The sequence below is a fragment of the Erpetoichthys calabaricus genome, chromosome 1, assembly GCF_900747795.2.
Source record: "Erpetoichthys calabaricus chromosome 1, fErpCal1.3, whole genome shotgun sequence".
NCBI classification, from domain to species: Eukaryota; Metazoa; Chordata; class Cladistia; order Polypteriformes; family Polypteridae; genus Erpetoichthys; species Erpetoichthys calabaricus.
Window position 1 is genome coordinate 263,557,364 of NC_041394.2, and position 18,445 is coordinate 263,575,808.

General features: G+C 36.4%; 1 protein-coding gene across 8 annotated transcripts in view; it reads left to right on the plus strand.

The window, feature by feature from the left end:
• The window catches only part of LOC114661625 (inosine-5'-monophosphate dehydrogenase 1b), a 223,971-nt gene that overhangs the window by 130,285 nt on the left and 75,241 nt on the right, over positions 1 to 18,445 (plus strand). The gene's annotated exons all lie outside the window — the stretch shown is intronic.

Below are 18,445 nucleotides of genomic sequence, written 5' to 3' on the forward strand. Positions count from 1 at the left end.
AGTGTATGTTTGCTTGTATTCATCCTTCGGTGTGCTAGCGACTCGTTCAGAGATGGGCGCAACTCTGAATGGATGGCATAATTAACACTAGAATTACCAGAGCCTACAAAAAAACTCGTAGATCCGGCCCACCTTAAATCGCTTCTTAAATCCGTTCACACCTCTCCGCCAGCATCCTTTGTCCTCTAAATGTGCTGATAAAAGACAAGCTGCCAGCAGCCGGCTATTCCATCCCCCCACCGACTTAAAACGTGAGCGAACTTTTCCCAGCTCATGCCTTGATTGATTATCTGGGAGTGAAGTGGAGTTTTACAGTGGAAATAATAGATCTTTATTTGGAACACACGCATTTCATGCGTGTTCCGTTTCTAAAGTAATCTGTGTAAACACATTGTTAAAACAGAAACTTTTTCATATTGTAGTAATAAATGTTACAAAATGTAGTAGGCATAAACTATAGAATGTGTAAAGCCCGAGTTCCAAACATCAAATAAACACTTTTACAAAAGCTTCAAGGTTAATACAGCAGCTTCCGTGGCGTAGCGTGCTAAGATTTGCTTCTTAGAACACAGCAGCTTTCCCTTGCCTCACAGTCCTGAGTTCGATTCCCCGCTTGGGGATGAAGTGTTACTTTTTTTTTTTTCTTTTTAACCTCAAACGGACATAAAATTTATAAATTGGTATGCACTGTCAGTTAATGAGATCATTATATTTTCATGTGGGATGCTCCTTTTAAAATATTTTTTTAACAATTGAGACTGCAATTAACAGGAACAACTGTCCTTATAACTGTTATTTTCAAGATCCATAACACACAGACAGACCGAGCACTGTGTGATATATAAATAAACAGGGAAGGCACATGTACTGAAAGAAAAAAAAAGATCAACATGTGCATTGTTCCTGCAGCACTGAATGAGCTCACGCGCTCTAACATCACCCCTCCCCCGATCTGACTCTCTAAGTAACAGCGCAAGTACAGACGCAAACCAAGTGCATGTGTGTACTGTATAATATTAACAAAAAGAGCAGCTTACTACTGAAAACGGCAAATATAGGAGTGAGTGGGGATCGAACCGGGACTCTTGATTACACTTGGTTTGCGTCTGTACTTGCACTGTTACTTAGAGAGTCAGATCGGGGGAGGGGTGTTCATGGCAGTCTTCTACTCCTTTTCTGAAATATTAATTGAGAGATCCTTTTCCCCAATGTACCCTGGGATCTTTGAAAGGAAGGGATTTTAAAATGTTTTTATAAATTGTAGAGATGCTATCTGAATCTTTAAGACTGATCAATATTTCATCTGGGATAGAAATAGGTATAAGGTAAGGAAAATCGGGCAGGTTCTGTTTAGCGCAGTTTGTAGCTTGAAAATAGTGGAAGAATTGTAATTGTTTGTAGGATGCAAAGACATTTTCTGTGTAGAAGTCTCTAGAGTGTTTTAATTCAGGACATTCTCTAAACATATAATACTGTTTATGTTTGAGAGGGTGGAAAAAGGTGGTTGACATGTAGTGGTGCAACATATACAATACAATTTATTTTTGTATAGCCCAAAATCACATAAGAAGTGCCGCAATGGGCTTTAACAGGCCCTGCCTCTTAACAGCCCCCAGCCTTGACTCTCTAAGAAGACAAGGTAAAACTCCCAAAAAACCCTTTTAGGGAAAAAATGGAAGAAACCTTAGGAAAGGCCGTTCAAAAAGAGACCCCTTTCCAGGTAGGTTCGGCATGCAGTCGGTGTCAAAAAGAAGGGGGTCAATACAATACAATACACTGAACAATACAATACAATACACAGAACAGAACAAATCCTCAATACAATATAAAAATAAAAATTTTAGAAGTACGGAGCAGAATTTAATGTCAATTTATTTATATAGCACATTTAAACAAACATAGTAATGCTGTGGCCAAAGTGCTTTACAAAAATAGAACAAATTAACATAAAACATAAATAGAAATAAAATGTATGAACATAAAATAAAATACATAATAAATAGAAGTAGAGTAATCCCTCCTCCATCGCGAGGGTTGCGTTCCAGAGCCACCCGCGAAATAAGAAAATCCGCAAAGTAGAAACCATATGTTTATATGGTTATTTTTATATTGTCATGCTTGGGTCACAGATTTGCGCAGAAACACAGGAGGTTGTATAGAGACAGGAACGTTATTCAAACACTGCAAACAAACATTTGTCTCTTTTTCAAAAGTTTAAACTGTGCTCCATGACAAGACAGAGATGACAGTTCAGTCTCACAATTAAAAGAATGCAAACATATCCTCCTCTTCAAAGGAGTGCGCGTCAGGAGCAGAGATTGTCAGAAAGAGAGAGGAAAGCAAACAAATCAATAGGGCTGTTTGGCTTTTAAGTATGCGAAGCACCGTGGCACAAAGGTGTTGAAGGCGGCAGCTCACACCCCCTCCGTCAGGAGCAGAGAAAGAGAGAGAGAGAGAGAGACAGAGAAAAACAAACAATCAAAAATTAATACGTGCCCTTCGAGCTTTTAAGTATGCGAAGCACCGTGCAGCATGTCGCTTCACGAAGCAGCTGCACAGAAGGTAGCGACGTGAAGATAATCTTTCAGCATTTTTAGACGAGCGTCCCTATCGTCTAGGTGTGCGAACAGCCCCCCTGCTTACACCCCCTCCGTCAGGATCAGAGAAAGTCAGCGCAAGAGAGAGAGAGAGAGAGAAAAGTAAGTTGGGTAGCATCTCAGCCATCTGCCAATAGCGTCCCTTGTATGAAATCAACTGGGCAAACCAACTGAGGAAGCATGTACCAGAAATTAAAAGACCCATTGTCCGCAGAAATCCGCGAACCAGCAAAAAATCCTCGATATATGTATTTAAATATGCTTACATATAAAATCCGCGATAGAGTGAAGCCGCGAAAGGCGAAGCACGATATAGCGAGGGATTACTGTAATGTTATATACATAAAAAAATAGAAGTAATGTAATATAATCACAAAGAGGAAGCCATCAATATTACTGAAGGTCACTGAATGCAAGTGAGTAGAAATGAGTCTTTAATCTTGTTTTAAACAGTTCAATTGTAGACGACTCCTTTATATGATGAGGTAAAGAGTTCCACAGGCGAGGTGCGACAGCTGCAAAAGACCTGTCCCCCTTGGTTTTACACTTGGTACAAGGGACATCCAGAGACAGCTGACCAGAAGATCTAAGAACTCTAGATGGCTGATGTAAAACACACAGTTCAGATAAATAGGCAGGAGCAAGCCCATGTAAAGATTTAAAAACTAGCAGCAGGATTTTAAAATCAATTCGAAAACTGACAGGCAGCCAGTGTAAAGAAGCTAAAATAGGAGAGACAGAGTTATACTTTCTTGCCCCAACCAGAAAGCGAGCGGCAGCATTTTGTACCAACTGTAACCTGTGTATCCAGGATTTGTTAATCCCAGAATACAGCGAGTTGCAGTAATCGAGGCAAGAAAAAATAAACGCATGAGTAGCTATCTCAAGATCCCTAGAAGATAAAAAAGGCTTTATCTTACCTAATAGACGAAGTTGGAAAAAGCAACTCTTGACTACAGAATTTATTTGTTTCTCAAAAGAGAGGTTACTGTCAAAGGTAACACCAAGATTGCGGACTTGAGGTTTGGAAAAGACAGAGCCGAGAACACCAAGACCAATTTGGGCTTTAGCAGATGGACCCACTATCAGCACCTCCATTTTATTTTGATTTAGATCAGGAAAATTATTAGCCATCCAGGATCTTAATTCAGACACACAGTTGTGGAGTTGAATTGTTGTAGAGTTGCAGACAGGAATATAAACCTGAGCATCATCAGCATAGCAGTGAAAAGAAATGTAAAATTTCCTAAAAATTGCTCCAATAGGGTGAAGGTATATGGAGAATAAAATAGGACCCAAAATGGATCCCTGAGGAACACCATATTTAAGAGGAGCAGTAGATGAAGAAGAGGAATTAAAAGTCACTGAAAAGTGTCTACCAGTTAAATATGACCTGAACCAGTTAAGAGCAGCCCCTTTAAGCCCAACAAGATGTTCAAGCTGCATCAGCAATATTTCATGGTCAGTAGTGTCAAAGGCAGCAGACAGGTCAAGGAGGAGAAGGACTGCCGCATCACCTGAGTCAGTAATAAGAGAGATGTCGTTGAACACTTTCAGGAGTGCTGTTTCAACACTATGATAACGCCTAAAGCCAGATTGGTAGATCTCAAATAAATTATTAGAGTTAAGGTGATCAACCAATTGATCCTAAATAATTCTTTCTAGAATTTTTGCCAGAAATGGCAGTTGGGAAATTGGACTAAAATTAGCTAAAACTCCAGGGTCTAATTCTGCCTTTTTAAGACCGGGGCGGACTGCAGCATGTTTAAAAAATGAGGGCACAACACCCGAACTAATAGAATCATTGATGATGGCGGGCCCAACACATCAAAGGCTTCCACTACGAGACATGGTGGTACAATATCCAGAGGACTGGGGGCTGGTTTAAGGGTGTCAATAGTTCTTTTTAGCTGTGAAAGTGAAACTAGATCAAAGGATTCTAAGACAATGTCATGATTAACAGTAGAAAGTTCGTAGCCCGTTTGAACAATGCCACGGCGGATAGTATCAATTTTGCTCACAAACAATGCTATTTGATCCCATTGCAGAGTGGGGGTGAATGGCCGCATTAATTGAATTAAATAAGACCCTAGGATTCTTTGAATGACGGGAAACTAAATCGGCAAAGAAATTTTGTTTCGTTTTCTTAACTTCAGCCTGGAAATTGAAAGAAGTCCTAAAAATCTGTTTAGAAACAATCAGTCCATCTTTTTTCCAACGCCGTTCAGCAGTTCGACAGGTGCGGCGCAGTGATCGTGTATTTTCATTAAGCCAGGGAGCAGGTCTACCCTTATTACTACGTATCTTGGGCGGACCAATTGAGTCTAAAATCGTTTTACAGGAGGAATTAAATTTTACGACAGAATCATCGATATCATTATTTTGGTCATGCACATAAAGACTAGAGAAAATGGTTTTAAAATCAGATATAATAGAAGAATTTAAAAAGCGCGAGCATCGTGGGGGACAGCTATTAGTAGGGACATCGATAGTAATATTCAGGTCCATCATTATATATCTATCTATCTATCTATCTATCTATAGAAAAATGATCAGTAAAAGAAACATCACATAAATCAATATTATTCACTGAAATATCACGAGTAAGTATGAGATCGAGGGTGTGACCGAGAGAGTGGGTTGGCGTATTAATATGCTGTATAAAATCAAATGAGTTCAAAAGTGATAAAAAGTCGTTGACCAAAGGTTTCGATTGACAACAAACGTGAATGTTGAAATCACCAACAATAAGAACTTTTGTTATGAGAGAGGGTGATATCAGCCAAGAGATCAGAGAATTCAGAAAAGAAAGTATCATTAATTACAGGAGGTCTATAAACCACGGCAAACAGTAGAGAAGGGGAGCTACACACTTCGAAAAGCTGGAGTTCAAAGCTGCTAAACGGACCCCTTGTAAGGCTCCGACACAAGAACATACTTTTAAAAATAGTGGCAATGCCCCCCCCCCCCACGACGAGTCGGGCGAGGAGAGTTAAAAAATGAGTAACCTGGTGGAGTCAAGTCAGTAAAACAAGAAGAGTCACCATTTAAAATCCAAGTCTCAGTGATGAAGAAGAAATCCAGATTATTTGAGGTAATAAAGTCTTGCAGAATAAAAGTTTTATTAGACACTGATCTCACGTTCAAGAGAGCAGCCTTGATAGATGAAGAGCTCGCTGCAGGATGAGCACGGGTGAGCGTGCGAAGATTAGCAGTGTTTATTGCTCGATTGCAGGCCGAGGAAAAGTGATGCTGTCTTGAAATGGAGAGATTAAATCCAGTGTCCAGTGCCCATGAACCAGTGATGGAGTCCTGAGTAAGAGAAGATGGGTCATAAACGACTCGCAGGCATCGGGAAACAAAGCTCTGGGACTTGAGTCGGCGTTGTTTAACGGCAATTCCTGCTCTTTTCCCACGACGGCGGCATGTGCGTTTGCGTCTCCGAGGGGCATTCAATTCACTGATACAGGTGAACACCGGTGTCCAGGTGAAAGAAGTCAGGAGATGAATAAAACAAAGGTGGAGGTTCACAAAAAATCCAACCAGGAGATGAAAATTGAGAGGAAAACAAGCCAGAAAATATGTTTAGTAAAGACTCACGATCATAGGACAGTGGCCATTGGGATAAACTAAAACATAAAAACAAAGTTAAAACATAGACTAGAGAGACGAGCAGACGGCCAGCCACACCAGACGGCGCCATCTTCCAAATGAGAAATGAATTTAACAGTAGATGATATCACATAAAAAGATTTGGATTTGTTTAGAGTCCTGGAGACCTCAGCCATCAAGCTGCCTCCCCCATTTGGCCATTCCACAGCTGAAACAGCGCTGGGCCAGCCAATCCGATGAAAGGACCCCACTACCCCACAATACCTGTGATCCTCCATCAGGGATGACTTTACCTTGGGCAGGCAAAACAACTTGGCAGGTGGGCCGTGGCACCAAGTGCCACATTTGAGTACGGAGAAAAACAGAATAGGTATGGGTTAGTAACAAATTAGAGCTATCATGTTACTTATGTTTTAGTGCTAATGACTAACAACAGAGATGCAGTCTGTACTGTTAATCAGCAGCTCTAGTCAGGATATGCTGAACTGAAGTAGTGAGTCTTCAGCTGGGATTTAAAAGCTGAGACTGAAGGGGCATCTCTTATAGTAGCAGGTAGACCATTCCACAGTTTAGGGTCCCTGTAACTAAAAGCTCAACCTCCCACTGTTATTTTATTAATCCTTGGAAATCATAAGCATACCGGCATCTTGAGATCTTAATGTGCACTCTGGTTTGTAAGTCATGATAAGTTCAGACAACTAAGCCAGACGTTGGCCATTTAATGCTTTATATGTTAAAAGGAGGATTTTGAAATCTGCCCTAAACTTAACCGGGAGCCAGTGTAAGGATTTAAGAACTGGAGTTATGTGTTCGTATTTTCCTGTTCTTGTAATAATTATTGCAGCAGCATTTTGGATTAACTGGAGGAGGCTGTATAAAGAACAGTTTGAACATCCAGTGAACACCGCATTGCAGTAGTCAATCCTACTAGAAATAAATGCATGAATTAATTTCTCAGAATCCTGCTTATTTAGAAAGCGCCTTAATTTCCCAACATTTTTAAGATGGAAGAAACATGATTTGGACGACTTCATAAAATGCGCTTTAAATGACATGCTCTAGAGTCAAATATAACTCCTAGATTGCGTGGCTGATTAAATAAAATTAATGGTGATTCCAACTGAGTTAAATGATGACAAAATATTGTTGTGATCAGTGTCATTCCCTCCAACCATTAACATCTTTGTTTTATCTGTGTTTAAAAACAAGTAGTTCTCATCTATCCACTCCTTTAATTCGCTAACACAACCAACTAAAGACAACATCGGAGAAACTTCATTTGATCTAAATGAATGGTTTAACTGGGTGTCATCAGCATACGAGTGAAAATTAACATTGTTTTCTAATGATAGATCCCAGTGGAAGCATGTAAAGTGAAAACAGTAAAGGTCCCAGTACTGAGCCCTGCGGGACACCGTATCTCACTTCTGTGTATAATGATGAAGCACTGTCAGCACATTTCTGTACATATTGGAATTGATTTGATAAATAAGAACTAAACCAAGCGAGCATGGTGCTTGTAAGCCCAACATCATTTTTTATAGCCTGTGCAGTAAAATAGATTGGTCAGTGGTGTCAAATGCTGCACTTAAGCCTAACAACATAATTACAGTGGAGTTTCCTTCATCAGAGGATATCAGAATGTTGTGTACAACCCGCGATAGTGCCGTTTCTGTAATATGACCAGTGCAGAAACCAGACTAGAATTTCTCAAATAAATTGTAATGCGTAAGGTGTGGCTGAAGCTGATTGGCGACTACTTTCTCTAGTATTTTAGAGAGAAGGGGTAAATTTGAAGTAGGCCTATAATTATTTAGTATGTGTGGGTTTAGGTCTGACTTTTTAAGTAATGGTTTAATGACTGACACTTTTAGTGCATCAGGTACTGTGCCATGCAATAATGAACTATTGATAATGTTTAGAATAGGCGCTGCAAGAACATCCATTGCTCTTTTTTTACTAGTTTTTTTTGGCACTGGATCTAGGGAACAAGTAGTGGGTTTCATTTTAGAGATTAAAGTTAAAACTTCCTGCTCAGTTACAGGATTAAAATTACTAAAGTGCTGAATGCAATGTGAGGCAGGGTCTGCTAAGCTAGTATGCAGTTTGTACTGTGATGCTGAGATCTGGGATCTTGTATTTTTAATTTTCTCATTGAAGAAGTTAATAAAGTCTGTACTGCTAATATCTGTTTTGCATTGCAGATCTGAATTCCCATTTGTTAATTTAGGAACTGTTCTAAACAGTACTCAGGGATTTTTATTATTGCTATTATTGTAGTAATAGTATTCTGAGCAAGCTTTAAAGAGAGCTTTTTTTTATAATTTTTAACACTCTCTGTCCATGCAATTTGAAAGACATGTAGCTTTGTTGTTCTCCATCTGCGCTCCAGTTTTCGACTCTCTAATTTAAGGGCTCGAGGTTTTTCATTAAACCAGGGAGAGTTTCTATGTGCTTTGATCACTTTTGTTTAAAGGGGAGCCACTGCGTCCAGATCATCTCTTAAGGTCACATTATAATGAGATGTTAGCTGATCTAAATTGTTTTCCACGTTTACTTTTGATGTTAACTGATCTAAATGGTTTTCCACAATTAACACTCGACTTACTCAAAGTATCTATAAATTTTGAAGCAGAATTACAATCTAGATGTCGCACTGTCTTTGTTTTAATCTGTGAGTGCGTTGGCAAGGGCAGGACTAAATCAAATGTAATTAAGTAGTGATCGGAAATAACTGCATTTAATGGAGTAATATTTAAATTTGAATTTCAGCTTTGCAGGTTATAATTAAACCTAATGTGTGGTTATGAGTATAAGTTGGACCTTTGACAATCTTAGCAAATGTTTTACTTCAGTAGGATTTTATCAAAGTGTCAGTTTCCACATCAATGCGTACATTAAAATCCCCCATCAGTTCTATGTGATCATAATTTATAGCCAAATCGGGTAAAAGGTTGCTAAATTCAGTCATGAACAATGAATATGGCCCTGGTGGTCTGTAGACTAGCACTATAATTGTCTTGGGATCTGTTTTAATATTTAAAATGAATGCCTCAAAGGATGTAAAGTCGCCAAAATGTTTAGACGTGATTTGCATTTTGTTACAATTAATTATTCCAAGCTCTCCTCCTCGACCAGAATCTCTAGACTTATGAAGGAATGAGTATCCATGTGGTGACGCCTCAGCTAGGAGAACAGTGTCACATTTTCTAAGCCAGGTTTCAGTGAGAAGACATAGATCAGATTTTGTACTTAATATAATATCATTTACCAAAACAGCTTTACTGCCAAGAGAGCAAACGTTCAATAAGCAGCATTTAAAACTGCATGCTTCTTTCTGAACTGGTGATATATTTTTTGTTTTAATTTGAAGTAAATTTCTATTACAGATGCCCCTGGTGGAGGCTCTGGTTTTATCCCTTGGTCTAATTATACACTTTATTTTTTGGTTATCAAGTAATTTAAGGTTTGCATCAAGATTAAATTTACTGGATACCCCACAACAGGGATTATGGGTAACAGCTTCAGGATAGTAACAGGTTGGATAAACAACAGGCTGTGATTTAAGATCACTTGATTGCGGCCTGGATGGTGCTGTAATCAGTCAGCCAGGCAGTTTTGTTGCCATATTTTGAGATAATACATAAGATCCCCTCCAGTTAGGATGAAGACCCTCTCTTTAGAAAAATCCAGGCCTTTCCCAGAAATCATCCCAATTGTTCACAAACACATATAAAAGCTTCTCTGTCTTAAAGTGCTTCCTACATTGGTTTCATATTCTGAGTGAGTGGAAGGGCTGTTGGATTATTAGTGTATTTATGCTAATTTGTATTTACTGGGGCACAGAGCAGGGAGTCTTATCACAGCATTATTTGTACTTGGTCTTCTTGATTAATTCTTAAAAAAGAAAATTGAATGATAGCAATTAAAACTGAAACAGTGGTTGTTTTCATTAGTAATGTCATTTTTGAACTGCAAAGCACTGTTAAATATTTAGTTTGTTCATAGACTGTTCATTACTTTATAAATGCATGTAATGCATATTATCAACAGAGTTGCTCACTGTGAAAAATGTTTTGCAAAATGCCATTTTCAGTGCAAAACACTATTTGTAGTTTTTACTTCCGTGTAAATGGAAGTTTGGTGATGGCGCCAAAAAATTAACTCTTTTGAGTTAAATTCAGATTCTAGTTCTGCCACGTTCAGAACTTTGAGATAAATTGATTTGTGTGTGTGTCACATCTTAAAATTACAGTTTTCATCTAATATTATGCTGTTTGTATTGTGTAGAGCTCTTTGATGATTGTATCACTGCAAAGTTGGAACATTTTAGAACAAGCTGTTTCTGAAATATCTACTATGATACTGTCTGAAAAAAATCTTCTTTACACAAGTTACATCGTATCTGCCTTTTTACAGGCTCCAGGCGTATTGTTTTTGCTTTAGTTTGGTCCAGTACTTATTTCCATATCCTTAAAAACAGCTTGACCTATGTCCAATTAGTCTTGGGTAGAAATATCGATTTTTCTGATTATTATTTTTCGTTTAAACAATTTGATATCAATTATTAAAGTCTGAAGATCGATCACATAAATCTCTATCATGCTCAATTACTATCTGTAAATTCTTGCTTATCTTCGTTTTTGGTGTCTGATCTAGTAGATGGTGCTCCTGTTAAGGCTTTCTGGAGAAAAAAGCATTTTACAATCTTTCATAAAATGATGTGTCCTCTTTAACTGAAATCACCGTCTTTGATGCTTAAATAAGATGTGTGGACAGCTGAACATCCAGGGCAACAAATTCCTACGTGGCAATTGCACATTAAAAATGACTAGGCACCTGTGGCGGATGAGTCGCAGACCAGCGTGCTGCATGTCACTCACTCTGAAAGCAATCTCGCTGCCTATAGGCCGAGCTACTGAGATGACTCGCTGTTGTTCCAAAAACCTTTCTAGCATTTCCAATGTGTTGTTCCATTGCGTGACTGCATCAATAACAAGTTTGTGTTTTGGGAAGTCCAATAAACGTTACTTCTCTTTAAGCATATGGATAGCTAGGTACTTTATTGCTATGGTAGAAAAATTTGCAACGCATATCATCCAACAAAGCAAAAAGGCAATTCTTGGAATTTTCAGAACAGCGTGCAGTAAAAAAGTGACCATGTGCTCAAAGCAGCTGACTTGAAATAGCTTCATAATAGCGACGTTATCAATCACGATGGCCGATTCATTTTCTTTTATGTTCCACTCATTTAATGCCACACAGTCAACAAGCATCCGCTCTAGATCCTAGTTTTAAAATGCTTGCTTTTTGTATGAGGACTGTGAGGGAACATTCTTAAGACTGATTAACGTGACTTATATAAGTGAGCAACAGAAGAATTATAGAAAGATATGAGCTTTCCATCTGTATCTTTAATTTAGACTAATTCAAGATTATTTTAAATGTCCAATAGGGCAATAAATTTGGCTAACAGTTTAGTCGAAGGATGTCTACATGGAGATTCATATCTCACAAATAGGTTATTGACCAACATTTATTATTTAAGAAGCAATATTTGATTATTTTTATAATAATACTAGCTGATTACCCAGTGGCACACTGAGTGTAATGGAGCAAAATAAAATGTAGTATTTATAAAATAAGTTTGTTAATAGACAATTTTATTTTTCAACAAATAAAGAGCAGTTACAATTAACATAGAAATCAATATAAACAACATTATTAACATCATTATCATATGAGAAAATGAAGTAATATATAAGAAGCACATTGCATATAAATATAAATTATTAAACAGTAAAATCTTCTATAATACGCTACCGTGGCTGTTCATTTGTCTGTCCAGGATTTTAAATCACCTGTAGCTCACAAACCGTTTCACCTATTGACTTGAAATTTCGTACACATATACTACATGACGTCTAATATCCGCTTTCGGGGTGATGATTTTATTACTCTTTTTATCTTTATTTTATTGTAGAATCAACTCTCGGCAGCAAGCAGCAGGGCGGCCGTGAGGCGTATGCGTACAGGCGCCATTCTCATTCCCTACCACCTTTGCTAATCATTCTTGAGGCAGATTGAAGACTTAAGTGCCAGATTAAGTAAAAGGTTAAAGAAAACGTACTAAGTAATTGCAACACAAAAACTAACTTAATCAGTTTTAACGCAAAAAGATGCAGATGAAAGAGAAGCAGCGGGCCGCTAGGGTGGAGTAAAGAAGAGCTGCTCAGGAAGCAGCAAGCACATCAACCTCTGAGCAAACGAATGATAAACGTACAGAGAAATAGGATGAATATACTATGAATGCTCAAGTCAAGTGTAATTTTGATAAAAGAATTTGAACAACATATCTTGCCTGAAGAAGGGGCCTGAGTTGCCTCGAAAGCTTGCATATTGTAATCTTTCTAGTTAGCCAATAAAAGGTGTCATTTTGCTTGGCTTTTCTCTAACAACATATAAGAAACGTATAAATTATTAAACAGTGAAACATTAACGTTTACGAAGTAAAGATACATTTTTTGTTTGCCCATTACGTGCATAAATGTATACATTTTCTGGTGTACCTACCCGAGAACACGCGACATATAACTGACCGTGGGAGAAGCATGGATTTTAAACATGCGTAGAGTTCATCCGCTGGTGTCCCTCGTGGAATAACTGGTAATGTTTGACTAAAATCTCCTGCGAGTAAAACAACAGTACCTCCCATTATTTTGGTAAGATCTCTGAGATCTTGCATTGTTCGGTTCAAGGCTTCATAAGATCTTTTATGTGCCATGGTGCACTCATCCCAAACTATTATCTTTGAATGTTGCAAGACTTTTGCCTTTCCAGAGCCCTTGCGTATGTTGCAAATTGGATTTTCGTCATGAGCGAGGTTTAATGGTAATGGCAATGCCGAATGTGCTGTACGGCCTCCATCTAATAATGTAGAAGTGATTCCCCATGACGTTACAGCCAGAACTAATGTCACCATTCGCTCTCTCTGCAAGAATCGGGTTTATTAAGAATGTTTTTCCTGTTCCTCTGTGGTCATACGTAATTTCCGTTTCAAACGCGAAAATTAAATAAATAAATAAATAAATAATATAGATTGTTTGAAAGATGATATAGAGGTTTTATAAAGTAGATGCCATTGCATTTTATTAAAACAAGGAGCTGCCCAATAATATGTGTGGACTCTGATTTGATGAAACATATGTTAGTTAAGTTATGATAAATTTTGAATGATTGCAGTGGTGTGAAAACATTTTTTGAAAAGAGCAATGATTTTTTGTTCTAATTGCTGATGTTAACTGTTCGTTACTAAACAAATATTCAAAAGTATCTTGTCAATTTCTGAAGCATTTCAACCAAATAATATTTTTATTTTTATCCTCTTTTTCCTTATATTTAAAGACCAGTAGTTACTACTCATTATTTTAACTCACTTCAATATTGTACTTCAGTATGATATTTTAACTCATTGAAACAAATAATTAAAAACCCAGTAAGAAACATGTCACTGGGTATGATGATACAGTTGATACAAGAAGTATCACTCTGAACTCTTAGCACAAAATACTAGAATATTTTCAAATCAAGTCAAGTATGCTTATGTACTGTGGCTTATCAGAAAGCCAGAATGAAACATTTCCAATAGATTGCAATGGTTAAGATGAGATTGAAGATGTAAGACTTCTGGTTTCTCTCCTTCTTAGGAAAGAGAGGATATTTTGAATTTAGTTCATAATTATTCCATTTTGAGAAGCATTGCCAAGAATTGAGAATTATACAGGAATTTTGTCTCAGCATGTTTGTATGTTTTCTAGCTCCAGTCAAACTTTGTTTTTGAAATATATAAACAAAACTATAAATATGTGAATGCATAAATGGTTTTGAATATCTTTGGCAACAGTAAAATATTTCCAGTATTAATATAGTAATAACAAGTTAATGCTGCACTGAGATGAGTTGATTAACACTGCAGTTTCACAGTGCTGATATCTTGCATTAAATAAAATATTTTTCTGGTAAAAGTTTTTTTTTAAGCTTGCTGAAAATTTTGAGTTTGAATAAAACAAAATGTCTGTTTGGGTTTTTTATTTGACCTTTTATTCCGGAGGATACTGAAGTATTCTGCACAGTGTTGATTCTAAATTTGTTTTGAGAAAAGAAAGTCAGTGTTTGTGTTAAGGACTGGAATCTCCTTAAAAATATTTTAGTATTTGCAAGGACCTGAACAAGGTCAGTAACCATTTCTTGTGCCAAGTTTGATTCTCTAGGCAAGTACACACGATCTTCTAAAATAATTTATTTTTTCTCTATAAGGAAATTGTTTGGTGATGTGAATTCTTTTCTTTTATATTCAGGTGGTCAGGTCTGTAAGAAAATGTTTGAAGAATAGAAATTAGGCCAATTTATATTTTATGTTAATTTTTGCATAATCTAAAATTTAGACTTTAACTGGAAAAAATGCTGGACCATATTTGTTAACCCTAAACAGAAATTTACTTTTAGCTCTTTGTACCTCTAAAAATGATACTTTATCCTTCAGATGGTGTTTGAATATTTTTGTATTTTATCAACCTTATATACATCCAATTGATTTATTTTGTTAATACAGAGGAATTTTAGAGTTTTAATATTGCCCTAAAAAGTGCATTAAATGTATGCCTGGTGGTTATGTTGTGCTTGTATGGTATGTTTTCCCCAAGAAAAGTTTAAAAGCTGTCAGCCATAACAACTCATTTGAAGGTTCACGGTGAGTCAAACTAAACTGTAGTACAGTTAGATAAATGTAATTGTTATTGAGGTAGGGATAGCTGTTTTAAACTGGAAAATGACATTCAGAGACTATCTGTGAAGGGGAAGTGAATTCTGCAGTTGAGGAGCTGCTGTGTAACTAAAAGCCCGATATCCCCTATTGAGGTAGAGACTGACGCATGAGATGACAAGAAAGGCCAAAAGAGAATAAAAGAAGCAAATAAGATAGTGTATAATTTTGAAAGATGTCTTGTAAGATATGAAATGAGGCACGTCATTTAATGCTTTGTTGGTGAAACCTATTTATTATAATTAATTCAGTATTTAAATGAAAGTGAATAAAGTTTATGTAGGACAGGGCTGATTTGATCTTGGCATTTGTTTGCCATAGTAAGTGCTTGGAATAAGAAAAATAGAAATTGCAGCTTGGAATACCATTATTAGATTAGCCACAATGTGAGACAATAGAGCATGATAATCGTCTTAATTTTGTGAGGACCAGTATATACATTAATGTCTGTGCTGCAGAATGGGACATTGGTGGACAAAGTCTTCATTACTTCAGGTGTTCAGCAATATGTCCTTTATTTGCTACTCCTGCCTCCTGCTTAAATATTCCAGGTTTGTCCCAATTATTCTATTTCTCTGACCTAACAGCTTAGCATCTCTCCTCTTAACTGGGGTATTCAGAACACACCTCTTGATGACGCAGCTACAAAGTTGATCTTGTCACTTTGACCCAAGATACTAGGAACATCTTTGAGACATCTTGTGTTTGAGCAAGCACATTTTTTATACCATGCATAATTAGCATAGAAATTCAGTAACAACTGATAAGTTGATTTAGATCACATGGGTCATTCTTTTCAATAATATATCTCTAGGCATCTCCAGTATTTTCCCACACAAGTGTTGAGGCATTCCAGAAGGCCTGTATGCACTGTGTAAAAAAAAAAAAAACGCTAAAGGTACTTTTAAAAAAATAAAAAATAAGGCAGCAACTTACAAGCAATATTTTTGAATAGATTCAATATACTGCACTATTGAGTAAACTTAATTTATTAATTTACTCAAATTTACCTAAAATAAATGAGTTTGATTAAATGTAAGTAGTGGCAAAAATATTTTTATTTAACTCCGATTTTCATTTGAATTACTCAGAAAAAATGAGTAATAATGCAACGCTAGACAGTAATGACTATATAACAAATATATGCTAAAATTCCATTTATCTTTATTAATTTGAACATACACAGATAGTCACAACAACGGAGTTATATTTTCAAAGGAAAATTAAATATATAACAAATATATGCTAAAATTCCATTTATCTTTATTAATTTGAACATACACAGATAGTCACAACAACGGAGTTATATTTTCAAAGGAAAATTAAATCCAGTGTCTGAGGCAAATTTTCTTTTTTTTTTTTTTTTTTTAAAACTTATACAAAAAGTATATCTCAATCAAATAATGTCCCCAGAACGAGAGGTAAACAGGAAGGAAACATAGAGAGTGAAAGAGTGAAATCCTGAGGCAGTTGCCGCTCTTCAAACATTTCCTGCATTTACGCCAACATATCCGGTTAAATGAATGGCAGCCTTTTCCACTACTTTTCAGTATGCAATAGCGAAAATCCTGAAATAAAATAGGACGTAGGAAATCACAACAGTTTTTTTTGCATCGCTAAATAAATCAGTGTTAAACATTAACCAGAAAATACATTACCTATGCAGAACACTAATTAAATAAGAGGTCAAATAATACCGTGATGATTAGGCAAATATCTTTTTATGTTGTTTACAAGTAGTAGTTAAGTGTGAGAACAATATGGCGTTTGTCCTAATCTCAAAGTGTCATTTTCTATTTCTGTGTAAAATAAAAGTTTTAAACGATAAAAAAAAATATATGAACACACGTAACTATCTGAGAAATGTGCTTGCTTTTTAAAGCAAACCAACAAGGGAGGCTGTTAAGAAGACGCTACCTTGCTCACCATGTTTCCAACATGAAGGGAAAGGTTTCGTGAAAACAACAACTGCTTGCGTCTAACTTAATGAAATGAAATACTAGTTTTTCATTACGGAATTAATATGCTTTATACTTACACATTTGTAGTAAAATAGCTCTTATTATGGATAAACATTACAGCTGAATGCGTTGTTGTAAAGACCAAGAAATCGATGTGAGAGGAAGTGCAGTGTCGTTACATTTCGATGTGAGAGGAAGTGCAGTGTCATTAAATTTAACTTAAATGTGTTCAGTTCAGTGTAGTTTTTTTTTTACTTAGAATAAGTTATAAAAAAGTTTATATTTTAAGAAAAATAATAAGTTAACATTATTCTTAATTTTTTTATTGAGTTAGAATTAAATAATCAATAAAAAGGGTAAAACACATTTTTATTAATTAATGATTACTTTGCATATAGTTAGCTATTTTTTGTTATTATTTTTCACACATGCAAGATTTATTTTTTACAGTGTGGTCAGTAGATAGAGGATTCCTTCATCAAAAAGATACTATCTCTGAAAAAATTACATTAAATGGTTGTTCGATGTATACACTCAAATAACTGTCAAAATTTACATTCTGTAATTCAGTGCCATTTTGAGGCAACCCTCATCCAGTTCGACATGGATGACTATATCAGGATAATCCTATATTGCATTGCACCCGAACTTGACTGATCATTTAGGCACATAAATGTTTTAAAGCAAAATTGGAACTGTTACGGAATTTAGATCTGTAAGCATTTTTAAACTTTTATAACTCCAAAAATTTTACATGTTCAATGAACTATACACAAATTTTATTAGTGAGTCATATTAGCATTTGTGTTTTTTCTGATGGATGATATTAGGATCAATACCACACCACCACACCATACCTTTTTCTAAGCCCACTTAATCATGAGCAGGATTGTGGGGGGCTGGAGCCTATCCTAGCAAGCATACCATATTATTTTAACACCCTAATTTTATTTTATGCCTGTTGGAAAATTTTAGACAGCGAGAGCTTGCTTTACCAAATAGCAATAACAGAAGCAAGTACATCTACAGTTCAATTTGACAGCAGAAACATAGTAAACCCTTCTAGCTATATCTCTTACATTGCTGCTTTGTGCAAACCTGTAAGACCTTTTAAAATTGCATTCTAAATCAGGTTTTATTAATATGGTATCTTGGCAGCTACCCAGGTTTGAGGGGGCTCACACAAAAACACTTTGGGTACCCAAAATGCTTAGTGCAGAAGACTTCCTATGAAGTAAATAAGCTTTAAGCCAAACTTATTATAATGTTCAACTTGTGCATAAATTTGTTCATTATGCTTTTTAATTTTCAGTTACAGCAAAGTCATTCTTTTGACTTGAATACTTTAGAACAAGTAAAGTGTGTCAGTCGCCTCCAGAAAAGAATATTAATTCCATCCATTATCCAAGCCGCTATATCCTAACTACAGGGTCACGGGGGGTCTGCTGGAGCCA